We start from the raw sequence: 12,372 nt of genomic DNA, 5'->3' as shown, positions 1-12,372 counted from the left end.
TGAAATTGGCCAAGATGGATGGATTTTCTTGCGCAAAATGTGTGTGTGCGAAACTAAAAGGAGAAAAAATTCTTCCCTCAAGAAAATTTTTTTTTAGAGAAAGTAGAGGGAAATTTTTTGTTTGATTCAAAAATTATTTTTTCAACTATTGCAATGTTAACTTAAAAAGGATCAAATTACAACGAATTGATACCAAAAATGTGAATTATATAAAAATTAATCCAAATGTTTGGCATCAATTTGATTCACTTTAGTATCAATTTGATACTTTTAAGAAAACTGTATTTTTTTAGAGTTTTTTTTTTAATATAAATTAGTGAAAAATGAGAAAATAATTCAGAATTAAAAAGGTAGTTTTTAGTTAGTTAATTATTTACTTATTTATTAAGGTAAAATTTCAATTATTTTCAAAAATTTTAATAAAATTCTTGGCAAAATTGAAATAAATTGAATCAAATAAATTTCATTCTTAAAAATACAAAAATGTTGACTTGAATTGAAAAAAAATTTTTTTTTTTAAATTTTTTACTTAAAATTTAATTCTTTTTTTAAAAATTAAAATTTCTTCTAAATCGCAATAATATTAGGTATTTTAGGCATAATATTAGGTAAGAATGACCTAATTTGACCTAAAAATATTAATGCGATTTAGAAGCAAAAATAAAATTAGTTTTAAACTTCGAATCGAGGAATGTTGAGACTAATACAACGAAATTATTGTATATTCTTTCGATTTGTACCTATATATATATATATATAGTTTCGTTTATTTCTCTCGAGTCTTCAATCTGCGTTTCCCTTTGAAATCGACCGCTCATTTTTTAACGCAGCACAAGTTTTATGACCGTCAGTTGAGGGATGAAAGGAGACTCTAACCGTGAAATATCGTTGGCGTTTATTGGAAGTGTAGGGTGGATTCATCTTAGATGAATATAGCCTCTAATTATGAATGTCGATGAAAGGGCTTTTTGGCGAATAAGAAGAAAAGAAAGAGAGAGAGAGAGAAGAAGAAAAAGAAACACAAATCTTTTGTTCGCTTATCGAGACGGAAAAAAGATGCGCGCCTCGATTGCGAAATGGTTTCGAGTATCTTCTTACGTCACTTTCGAATCGAAGCGAAATTCAGAATCGATTGTTGTCCTCTCTTGTATATATATATATATATATATATATATATATATATATATATATATATATATATACATATATATTTTGTTGTGTCCTTTTACGATCGACTCTCAATGTATTGTGAAAGCTTTTGTAAAAAGACACGTGGACTTCTATCAATTCAATGTCCAACTCGAAAAGTCAAATGAAAAAAAGGTACAAGAGAAAATGTTTGTAAAAAACAAAAAAAAAAGAAACAAAAACGATATACACTCGTAGTAGAAAAAAACTCACGATCGCAAACAAAACAAGAGTAAAAGAATAAAATGGTACGAAAAAAAAATGTTTCTAAAAAGGATTTTTGACCCTCGCAAAGTGGAAGAACTCATTTTTTGTTTCAATTTCTATTGTTTTTTTTTATTAATACCAAAAAGTAATGATTACAAAAAAAAGGAATTCTCAATAATAATAAATATCCTGATAAAAATAAATAATTTTAAAAAATGCTTAATTTTTATTTATCTCTATTGTATTTTGCAAAATTTTTTTATTAAATCAATAATTATTTCAAAATTTGTTAAGTTCCATCAATTTCTTTTTCTATTGCCATCGATAATTTTTGAAAATACTTTTTCTCTTATTTCACCTGAGTGAAAGAAGTCATTTTCCAAGAAATGGATTTCGTGGTCTTCAAGACATAATTCTTCTCGATATCACGTTAAGGATTTCCACTTTGCGATACAGTCGTTTTCTCGATTGGTCCCGCTTTTTATGTCTCTGATCCAAGAGAGACAAAGAGAAAGAGAGAGAGAAAAGAAAAGAAAAAAAAGAGAAAAAAATAGAAAGAGAAAAAAGAACAGAAAAAAAAGAAGAAAAGGAAAAAGGAGAAGAGAGACTAAAAAAGAAGTGGGAGTAGAAATGAGAAGAAGGAGGAGGAGAGAGAGAGAAGAGAGAAGATAGAGAAAAAGGAAAGGAGGGAAAAGAGAGGAAGAGAGAAAAAAAGAATCCAGGGAAAAAAAGAAGAGAGAGAAAAAAGAACAAAGGGACAAAAAAGAAGAGGGAGTAAAAAGAAATAGAATGAGAAAAAGAGAAGAGGGACAAAAAAAGGGAGTAAAAAGGAATAGAATGAGAAAAAGGAAGAGAAGTAAATGAGAGAGAACGAAAGAAAGAGAGAAGGGAGAGAATAAAGAAAAGAGGGAAAAGCGAGAGAACAAAAGAAGAGAGAAAAGAGAGAGGATAAAAGAAGTGGGAAAAGAGAAGAAAAATGAAGAAGAAAAGAAGAGGGAAAAAACAGAAGGGAGAGAGAGCGAGAGAGAGAGAGAGAGAGAAAAAAGAGGGAGAAAAACGAAAAATAAAGAAACAGAAGGGGCGAGGGAGAGAAAGACAAGAGAGGAGAAAAAAGAAGAGAAAGAAAAAAAGGAAGAGAAGTCGAAAATGCTTCGAGAGAAATGATCCTACGACTGGCGCGACGGGTTTGATTCCCCTTAACTCTGATCCGAAAATCAAGTGACATCGATCTCTTTGGTGAGCAATCCGGGATGCCTCCCCCCTCCAATCTGACTTTCCTGCGGTTCTCGTATCATTTCGCTTTTGCCAGTCACTAAGTCGAGTGTAGACCTCTTTGTCTTACCCGATCCCTACGGTAAGTGAATAAAAGCCCGTCCCACTGTCTAAAAGCCGGGAAAAGGTGAGGGAGAGCGCTTTGGCTTGGCAATTTATTGATTTAGGTTCTTCATCTATGCGACATGACGCTAGGAATGAGAAGGATGTCGACTACTTCATGTGGAAGATTCATCTCGATAGTCAAGAAATTTCCTCCCCCTCGCAATGAAAAAAAAAAATAAAACGATATCTCTCATTCTGTAGAAAAAAAATAATTTTTTATTTCACTTAAATAAACCGCACATTACTCCGTCTATACTATCAAATGAATATCGAAATTCTTTTTTATTTGAATAAATTATTTCAATTTAATTTATTTGGTTCAAATAAATATTTAGCTAAAATATTGCAAATTGTAGCTTTTTTCCTTATTTTTGTAATTATTTTTTTTTGTCTACTGCTAATTATTAATATTCCCATTAGTTTTCTCTTGACTTTTTTTTTCTCCAGCTGAAAAAGTAATTGCTGAGAAAAAGAGAAATCGAAATAATAAAATGATATATAAAGCGATAGATAAAAAATAAAAATGGGGAAAATTGACAAAAGAGAATGTCATCTTCAATAGACATAATTTACCATCTTAGGGAAAGGCTTTGTTGACAATATTCCAAATTTCCATAAAGTGTACTTTAGAAACAAAGAGGAGATTATTTTCCGAGGAAATGGAGGAATGCGAAAGTTGTTTTGACGTATATAGCGCGTTCCTCTGTCAAAGACACTGCGCCTCCGACAAGAGTGCAAGAGAGAGAATAAGAGAGAAAAAGAGAGAAAGAGGAAAAATAGAGAGAAGGAGAGAAATAGAAAGAGAGAAAAACAGAGAGAAAGAGTGAATAAGAGAGAGATGGAGAGAAAATAAGAGAAAACAAGAGAGAGAGAGAGAGAGAAAAGAGAGACAATGAGAGAATAAGAGAAAGACAAGAGCCTATATCTAACGGTTTGTACCCCACTGCCGAAGGACTTGATCCTCTGAACGTTAACGACTGCAATAGTAAAGCGGAAATCAATTCGAGCGTCACTCGACAAGAGAATGGAAGGAGAACTCTCAAGAGTGGAGAAAAACGAGCTATTTCAAGCGGAAGTAGAACCCGAGGAGAATTTTCAGAGTAAAAGAGAGAGATTGTCGAAAAGTAGAGTGTGAGTGAGAGAGAGAGTCTTTGTGCCGAAAGCCAGTTTCATGAACGCCTTACAATCGATTGTTTTTACACGAAAGCTAGAAAATTTACTACTCTTCGTTTAGAAGTGACTTTCTTATCTTTTTAACTTTCATACATAAAATTAATCCCCACGAACAATAAATCCTTTCAAGCGTTCGCTCTGCGCGAGAAAAATAAAATTCCAAATTTTCATCTCATTACTCATTCACCAAAAAAAGAATGAAAAAGAAAGAAGAAAGTTTTTTACCGTTTTGAGAGAAAAAAAGAAAATTAAGAAAAATATAAGAACCAGAATATAAATAATATTTGGAAAAATACGATTTGTGTCAAAATTGATTATTATCTGTTTTGGCTTTGACAGTGTTAAATGGTTCATTTAGCAGGCAATGTGTTGACGACGTTCAAATAATAATTAACGGGGATTTGTATATATATATAATAGTTACGTCAGTGCAGAAAGCTGGAGGCGTTGACGCTTGACCACACAGTGCGACGTAAATCCATATCGAACCCAGCGGCCAGTGAAGACATTTGTTTCCGCAGTCACGAGAAGCGGATGCCGCATAAGTACAGGTAAATAATACAAGTTGGATTCGGAAATAGCCAATAGTTGTTTGTGTATATGTGAACAACTTGAGGAATTGATTTTATTCGAGTTCACTTATTTTCTGAAATAAGTTCCAATATTTATCTCTCCCCAACGATTTTCATGTTTATTTTTGGAAATTCTAACGAAATATAGTCTCTTTCAAATACTGTCGACGAATATTTTTTGAAAATTAATATTTCAATATTAATTCAATATTGAATATTTTTTAATTCTATTTTTTAAGAAAAAAAAAAGAAAAAACTCGTAAAATTATCAACAACAAAAAAATTAAAGGAACAGGAAAAAAAAAATACAGAATCAGAAAAACAATACAAAAACGAAGAAAATACAACAACAAAAAATACAGAACAGAAGAAAATATAAAAACAAAAAAGTACAGAAAGAAAAAATACAGAAGAAGAAAAATAATACAAAAAAAAATACAAAAACAAAAAAGAATACTGAAACAAAGAAAATACAGAAACAGAAAAACAAAACAGAAACGAATAAAATACAACAACAAAAAATACAGGAACGAAGATAATACAAAAATAAAAAAAAATACAGAACCGAAAAACAGAAAAAAATAATAGAAAAAAAGACAGTAGGAATAAGAAGAACGATAAGAAAAACAATTGTCAGTGCAAACAACAGCAAAAAAAAGTCCCGACAACAGCAAATAATTTATATATTTAGAAATAAAATACAAAAATAGAATATGCAAAAAGGAAAAAATGAAGAAAAAAAAATGCTATAAAGTGCAAGTTGTTCCCATAAGGCAACATGGAAGTCGCTTGATCTGTATCACTTGTCGTTAATTCTCCAGGGAAGAATGTGTAAATCAGGATAATTTATGTAGCAGCAAGGTTGCCTGCAATGATTTTCCGGTAACGTCTTCTTTCCGACGTTATGCAAGTAACGTATATACGTATATTCGCTTTTAACCAACTAAATTAACTACCTTCGAGATTGAATACTTGAAACAAGGGGAGACGTTGTTAAAAAAAAATCTCGCTGTACAAAAGACAAAAAACAAGAAAAAAAATGAAAAATCCAACAGAGAAAGAAAGCGCGAAACGCGTTATTCGATACGAACGATTTCCCAAGGACGTTTTTACGAGGAACCCTCGAAATCCATTTGGTTCGTGGTCCACTCTTCTGAGAGAGAGAGAGAAAGAGAAAAGAGCCAATACTTTACGACGGTTCTTGATTTCTCTTAGCCAAGCAAGAAATAAAAGACCAAAAGATACCTATAAAGAATGAGATTTACGATTCATCAGCCGATCGATACACACCCATTAGATATCAAACTCCGTTAGTGGATTTTCAAAATGTAAAGGAAAAAAAAATAATAAACGAAAATGGGAGAAACAAAAGAAAATTATTTTTTTTTCTATTTCTTTTCACCTTTTTCGGTTTCTTTTTCCCTTTGTCCCTATTTTTGGATTTTCTTTTCTTTTTGAAGGCAATAGAAAGAGAATGAAAAGAAAAATGCGGAAAAAAGAGAAGAAGAGGAAAGAAATGCAAAAAATAGAAAAAGAAGAGGAAAAAGAAACGAAAAAAGGAAGAATAGAAGTTAAAGGGAAAAAAAGTACAAGTATAGAAAAAGGAAAGGAAAAAGAAACGAAAAAGAGGAAAAAGAAACTATAGAAGAGAAGAAATGGAAAATAAAGGCAAAAAGAAGAAAACGAACACGAAAATATGGAAGAAAAGAATGAAATGCAATAAAGAAAACGATTAAAGAGGAAAAAAGAAAAGCAGAAAAATTAGGCAAATAGGAAAACATAAAAGAAACGAAAAGAAGAAAAAAGAAAATAAACGGAAGAAAGAAAAGAAAAGTGACGATAATAGGGAGAAACAGAAGAAAAGAGGAAAGAAATATAAGAAAGAGGCGGAAAAAGAAATGGAAAATAATTAAGAAAAAGAAACGCAAAAAGAAAAACAGAAAAGTAGAAAAAGAAACGAAAAAGTAGGAAAAGAAACTCAAAACGTAAAAATAAATTGAAGAAAATGAAACAGTAATAAAAGAAGAAAAAATAAAATAAACGGATGAAAGAAGAGAAAAAATAACGATAATAAGGAATAAAAGAAAATAAAGGAAATAAATGTAAAAAAGGCGAAAAGAGAAACGGAAAAAAGAGACGAAAAATAGAAAAAAAAATAAATGCAAAATGGAAAAACAAATAGCAAAAAAAAAAAAAAAACGGTAAAAAAGAAAAAAGAAAAGCAGAAAAAGAAACGAAAAAGGGAAAAATAAAATGAAGAAAAAACTAGAAAAGCAAAAAAAAAGAAGAAAAAAGAAAATAAACGGAAGAAAGAAGAGGAAAAATAACGATAATAAGGAAAGAAAGAAACGAATTGTAAAAAAAGTGAAAAAAGAAACAGAAAAGTCGAACAAAGAAAAGCGGAAAAAACGCGAAAGGATAAATGAAAATCAAGAAATAACAAAAAAAGAAGAGAAACGGAAAAAGGAGACGAAAAATAGAGAAAAAAATAAATGCACAATGGAAAAACAAAATGAAGAAGAAACAGAAAAGTAGAAAAAAGAAAAGCAGAAAAAAAGCGAAAAACGGAAAAACAAAATGAAGAAGAAACGAAAAAGGTGGAAAAAATGACGAAAACACGAAGAAAAAAAAATAAGAGTAGAAAAAGAAACAAAAAAATGGAAAAAGAAGAAAAAATCGAAAAAACAAGAAAAAAAAAATAAAAAGGAAACAAAAAGAGCGGAAAGGAAATAAATTGAACAAAGAAAAGCGGAAAAAACGCGAAAGGAAAAATGAAAATTATGAAATAATCAAAAAAGGAGAGAAACAGAAAAATAGAGACAAAAAACAGAAAAAAAATAAATGCAAAATGGAAAAGCAAAAAGCAAAAAAAGAAACAGAAAAGTAGAAAAAGAAAACCAGAAAAAGAAACGAAAGAGCGAAAAAGAAAATGAAGAAAAAACGAAAAAAGGTAAAAGAAAATGAAAAAACGAAGAAATAAAAAAAGAAGAGTAGAAAAAGAACCAAAAAAAATGTAAAAAGAAGGAAAAAATCGAAAAAACAAGAAAAAAAAACTGAAAACAAAACAAAAAAAGCGGAAAGGAAATAAATTGTCAACATTTTGAAAAATTGTACACAGCGAAAAACCATTGTCACCGAAAGAGAGAATCGACCCTGAACCGGTGTTATCTCCAACTCGGGACGATCTCATCCGTAAAACCTTCGATTCCGTAAATTTTTCACATTCCCTGGACCGCACCAGCATTGCTCGCCAGGAGCAAGCCAACTTTATTCCACAATCTCCGACAATCTTGCACGCGTGCTTGACCGCCTCCAGGTATTTCAACTTGTACGATAAGCATGCCCTCTTTTTTCACTCTCCCAAAGACCATGAGCTATTGATACCGCTTTTGCCATATTGCATTATCAATTTTTTTTTTATTTTTTTTTTCCCGAAGCCAACAATGAGACATCAAACCGATATCAATTTTTCATTCAATAAAAAAAAAAGAAAAGAAAACAATTAAACACGATGACTGATCGTAATTTAATTTTTTAATCCTTACCTTTCGCTTTCGTATAAATAGATACTTGAGAATTAAAGGAGTCAGAGAGAGAACACTCACCTGCAACAAAGAGAAAAAATAATTCGTTAGTTTTTTATTTCTTTTGTTTAATTATTCTTTTATATGTTTATTTATTTTTTTCTATATTTGTTAATTTTCTTCCATATTTGTTTGTTTCTTTATTTTTATTTTTTCTGTATTTTCATTTCATCTGTATTTTTATTTCTTCTTTATTTTTATTTTATTTTTTTTATTTTCAATTTTTTTTTGTATTTTTATTTCTTTGTTCAAGAAACAAGTAAAATTTATTGTCAATAAGAAATATAAAATTTATTTTTCAGTATAAAAAATTAAACTTTTTTTCAAAATAACATAATAAAACGTTTTTAAGGGCAACTGTGATGTCATAATGATTCAAATTCCCTTTATAAATAAAAAAAAATGTATTTTTAATATAGAAAATAAAATTTATTTTTCGGTAAACAAAATAAAATTTATTTTTCAATAAACAATATAAAATTTATTTTTCAAGAAACAAAATAAAATTTATTTTTCAAGAAACAAAATAAAATTTATTTTTCAATAAACAAAATAAATTTTATTTTTCAATAAAAAAGTAGAATTTATATTGTAAATAAAAACATATAGTTTACTTTCATTAAAAAAAAAGATAAAATTTATTTTCAATATACAAAGTTAACGTGTATTTTTAATAAATTAAAATAAAATTTATTGTCAATTTAAAAAAATTAAAATTTATTATCAATAAAAAATAGAATTAAAATATTATTTATTGTTTATACAAAAAAATTAAAATTTGTTATCAACAAAAAATTAGAATTTATTTTCAGTAAAAAAATAAGTTATTGTCAATAAAAAAATAGATTTAATTTTCATTATGCTAAAATAAATAAATAAACTTTTTACAGAGAAAAATTCAATAAAAAATAGTTATTGTCAATAAAATTTAAAATATAAAATTTATCTTCATTATGTTGAAATAAATGGATAAATTATAGAAATTCTTTTTAGAAAAAAAATTCAATAAAAAGAAGGTATTGTCAATGAAAAAATATAATTTATTTATTTATTTATTAAATTTATAAATTATTTTATATTTCTTAAATAAATAAGTAAATTATAGAAATAATTTTTTTCCACAACAAAATAAATAAAAATTCCTTTGACTAAAATAAAAAATAAAGAAACGCAATAAACTAAATTTTTTTTTATGCTTACATTCATAAACATAGTCTAGAGTATAAGGGTGAGTAAGTGGGGGTGGTAAGGGTAGCGATGGAGGGGGCGAGTATTTTTTTAAAATGTAGACTTTAACTAGAGTCTAATTGTAGTCGAAGAAAGGACATTGTTCCTAAAATGGTATATAAACGACCGTCTATTGGAAACCGCAATGTCAACAACAGGCTTTTGTCTCTAAGGGGGCAAAGAAGAAGAGAGAGAGAGATAAAAAAAAGAATGTTTGAAATTACTCCTTTTTGTGTATAACGTTGTTGTTGTCTTTATTTTTTTCTCTATCTCTCTTACATGGTCACTGAAGCGTCTTTCCTTTCATTTGTTACGCTTGAGATGTACGTGGTTATGCCCTTCTTATTAATGACACACTAATTTCTAGCGCCAGATGTAGGTTACACCGGATGTCATTATAACATTACTCACACATAACTTTTTAGTATATTTTAATTCAAGCGCGATTAAATTCAATTACAAGATTCGCTACTTTTCTTTTATGTCTATATTTTAACAACATAGGGACTCTTTGTTTTTTTTTAATAGAGTTTTTTTTTTTTTTTTAATTTTTTTTTAATATGTATTTAATACGTCAACATGGTCATCAAAGGGAATATTATACGAGTCATTTTAAAAAATAATTGGAAAAAAAATATATTTCCTCTACTTTCATGTATTTATTATTTTAATATATTGAATTATTATTTCGCAAACAGTCATTAGTCCCATACTGCCACATCACAATAGGTAGAATTTATTTAATTATAATTTAATTCATTTTTTTTTATTTTTAATACATAATGGATCAACGGGTTTTTTCATTTCCGACTATAAAAAAATTATTTCTATTATATTAATTATTTATTTTATTTATTTAATTCATACCCGATTTTTTATTATCTATCATTATGTTAAGTATACATTGAATAATTAAATTAATTAAATAAATTATGTTAATTAATTTATTTATTTATTAAAAAAGCCTAAGATTAATATTGTATTTTATTAATGTTAGGTAGTTAGAATAATTAATTTTGAGTTAAATTAAACAATTAATAAATATAAAAGTAATAATAAAGAATTTATAAATATACAATAATAATAATAATTAAATAATTAAATTATTATTTTTATTATTATATTTATTGTATTATTATGATTATTATTAGATATTAGATTTTTTTAGTTTATTTTTTATATTACCTACTATTATTTTTCATTTTCTTATTTTATGGTTCGATTCTAGTCAGTAATTTTTTTTCCCTCATTTTTTTTTTGACAATAAAGAGGAAATGAAGAAATATTAAAAAGTAAATTCGTAAAAATTATATGATGTACCTGTCATCATGGAAAAAACAAATTACACACTCATTCGATGTCTAATGTTATTATAAACATAAAATCGACATTACAAATTAAGCATACATTTTAATAGATATTAATTATTTATGTGACAATTTTATGAACAAGTTTTTATGTTTATTATTCAATTTGACATAAACAAGAAATTTTGATGCACGTAATTTTCTCAACGATTTTCTCATCCATGATGAAATCATTTTATTGAAAAAGGAAAAAAAAATTTCTGATTCAAAATTAATATCGAAGTTGAGTTTCTTTTTCTGATTTCATGCGAATAATAATAATAATGATAAATTTATTATTTAAAGACGGAAATTAATAATTTTTGAAAAAACAATCTTGTTCTGAAATTGAATTTATTAAACGAAATTTTTGAAAATAAATGTTTTTTAATAAATATAATAATAAATCAGGTATTTTTTTAGTTTACGTACATTTTTAATTTTAATTAGTAAAAATGTTTACTAATTTGATTTAGTGACTGACTTTTTGTTTTTTAATTGGTAAATTCAATTTATTTTACTTATAAATAGTAATTTCTAATTTCTACTAATTTGAATTTAATTAGAATTTCCCAGCTCTACGTATAGTTAAAAATAGGATTTATTTATTTATTAGAAAATTTAAATATATGTTTTATTATTACAATTTTTCAGCTACTCTCTAAATTTCAATTAGTAAACATTTTTACGAATTTGAATTAGTGACTGACATTTTGCTTTCCAATTAGTAAATTTTACTAATAAATAGTAATTTCTACTACTTTGAATAAAAATTAAACTTTTCTAACTCTACGTAAAGTCAAAAATAGGATTTATTATTAACTAAAAAATTTCCTTTTTTATTATTATTTTTCAGCTCTACTTTCTAAATTTTAAATTGGTAAAACTTTTTACTAATTTGAATTAGTGACTGACTTTTTGCTTTTGAATTAGTAAATTTTACGAATAATAATATAAAATATATTAGTTAATAATAAATACTAATTTACTTACTAATAAAATTTACTAATAAATATTTTTACAAATTAAAATTTAGAGTGTAGAGCAGAAAAATTGTAATAATAACAAATTTTTCCTACTATAGTGGAATAAGTTGTTCAACTCTGTGTAAAGTTATTTAAAAATAAAAATAAATATTATTGTTATAACAATAAAAAATAAATTTTTTAAATAAATAAAACCCAGTTTTTACCATTTAGACTAAGGAGACAGTTATTGGTGGAGAGTTGCAGTAGTGAGAATGTATCTGTGTGTGTATGTGTGTATGTGTGTATGTGTGTATATTCGGTGAATTTGCAAGTGAAGTGAGCTTGGAGTCACGATGCAGAGATGTGTTTCACGTAACGAGAAATAGGAAGTGATCTAGGTAGCCCACTTGACGTGGATGCATTAGAGGCTTTTGGGGGAGAAGTAGCACACGTTAGTAGGTAGCCTAGTAGATGCCATTTACGTTTAGATCCCTGGCATATTCAGATTCAGACCCGAGGGCCATGTCCTGCGCGACTGGCATGCGAATACCACACTAACTGACTATAACGATCAAATGGAAGTAGCGTGGAGCATGTTGTTTCTCACACTTCGCTTCGATCATTTACATCGAGAGAGAGAGAAAGAAAGAGAGAAAGAGAGAAAAAAGGAAGAAAACAGAATTGCGGTAAATTTTTTTTTTGTGTGCTATTTTCCTCTTACTGTTGCTGT

At 27.5% G+C, this 12,372-nt stretch overlaps 1 protein-coding gene across 13 annotated transcripts in view; it reads right to left on the bottom strand.

Moving 5' to 3' along the window:
- Positions 1 to 12,372, bottom strand: part of LOC122508409 (latrophilin Cirl-like) — a 664,372-nt gene that overhangs the window by 161,998 nt on the left and 490,002 nt on the right. The window lies entirely within an intron of this gene.

The sequence above is a fragment of the Leptopilina heterotoma genome, unplaced genomic scaffold, assembly GCF_015476425.1.
Source record: "Leptopilina heterotoma isolate Lh14 unplaced genomic scaffold, ASM1547642v1 Lhet_54, whole genome shotgun sequence".
NCBI lineage: Eukaryota > Metazoa > Arthropoda > Insecta > Hymenoptera > Figitidae > Leptopilina > Leptopilina heterotoma.
This window is presented reverse-complemented; position numbering and strand designations above follow the sequence as displayed.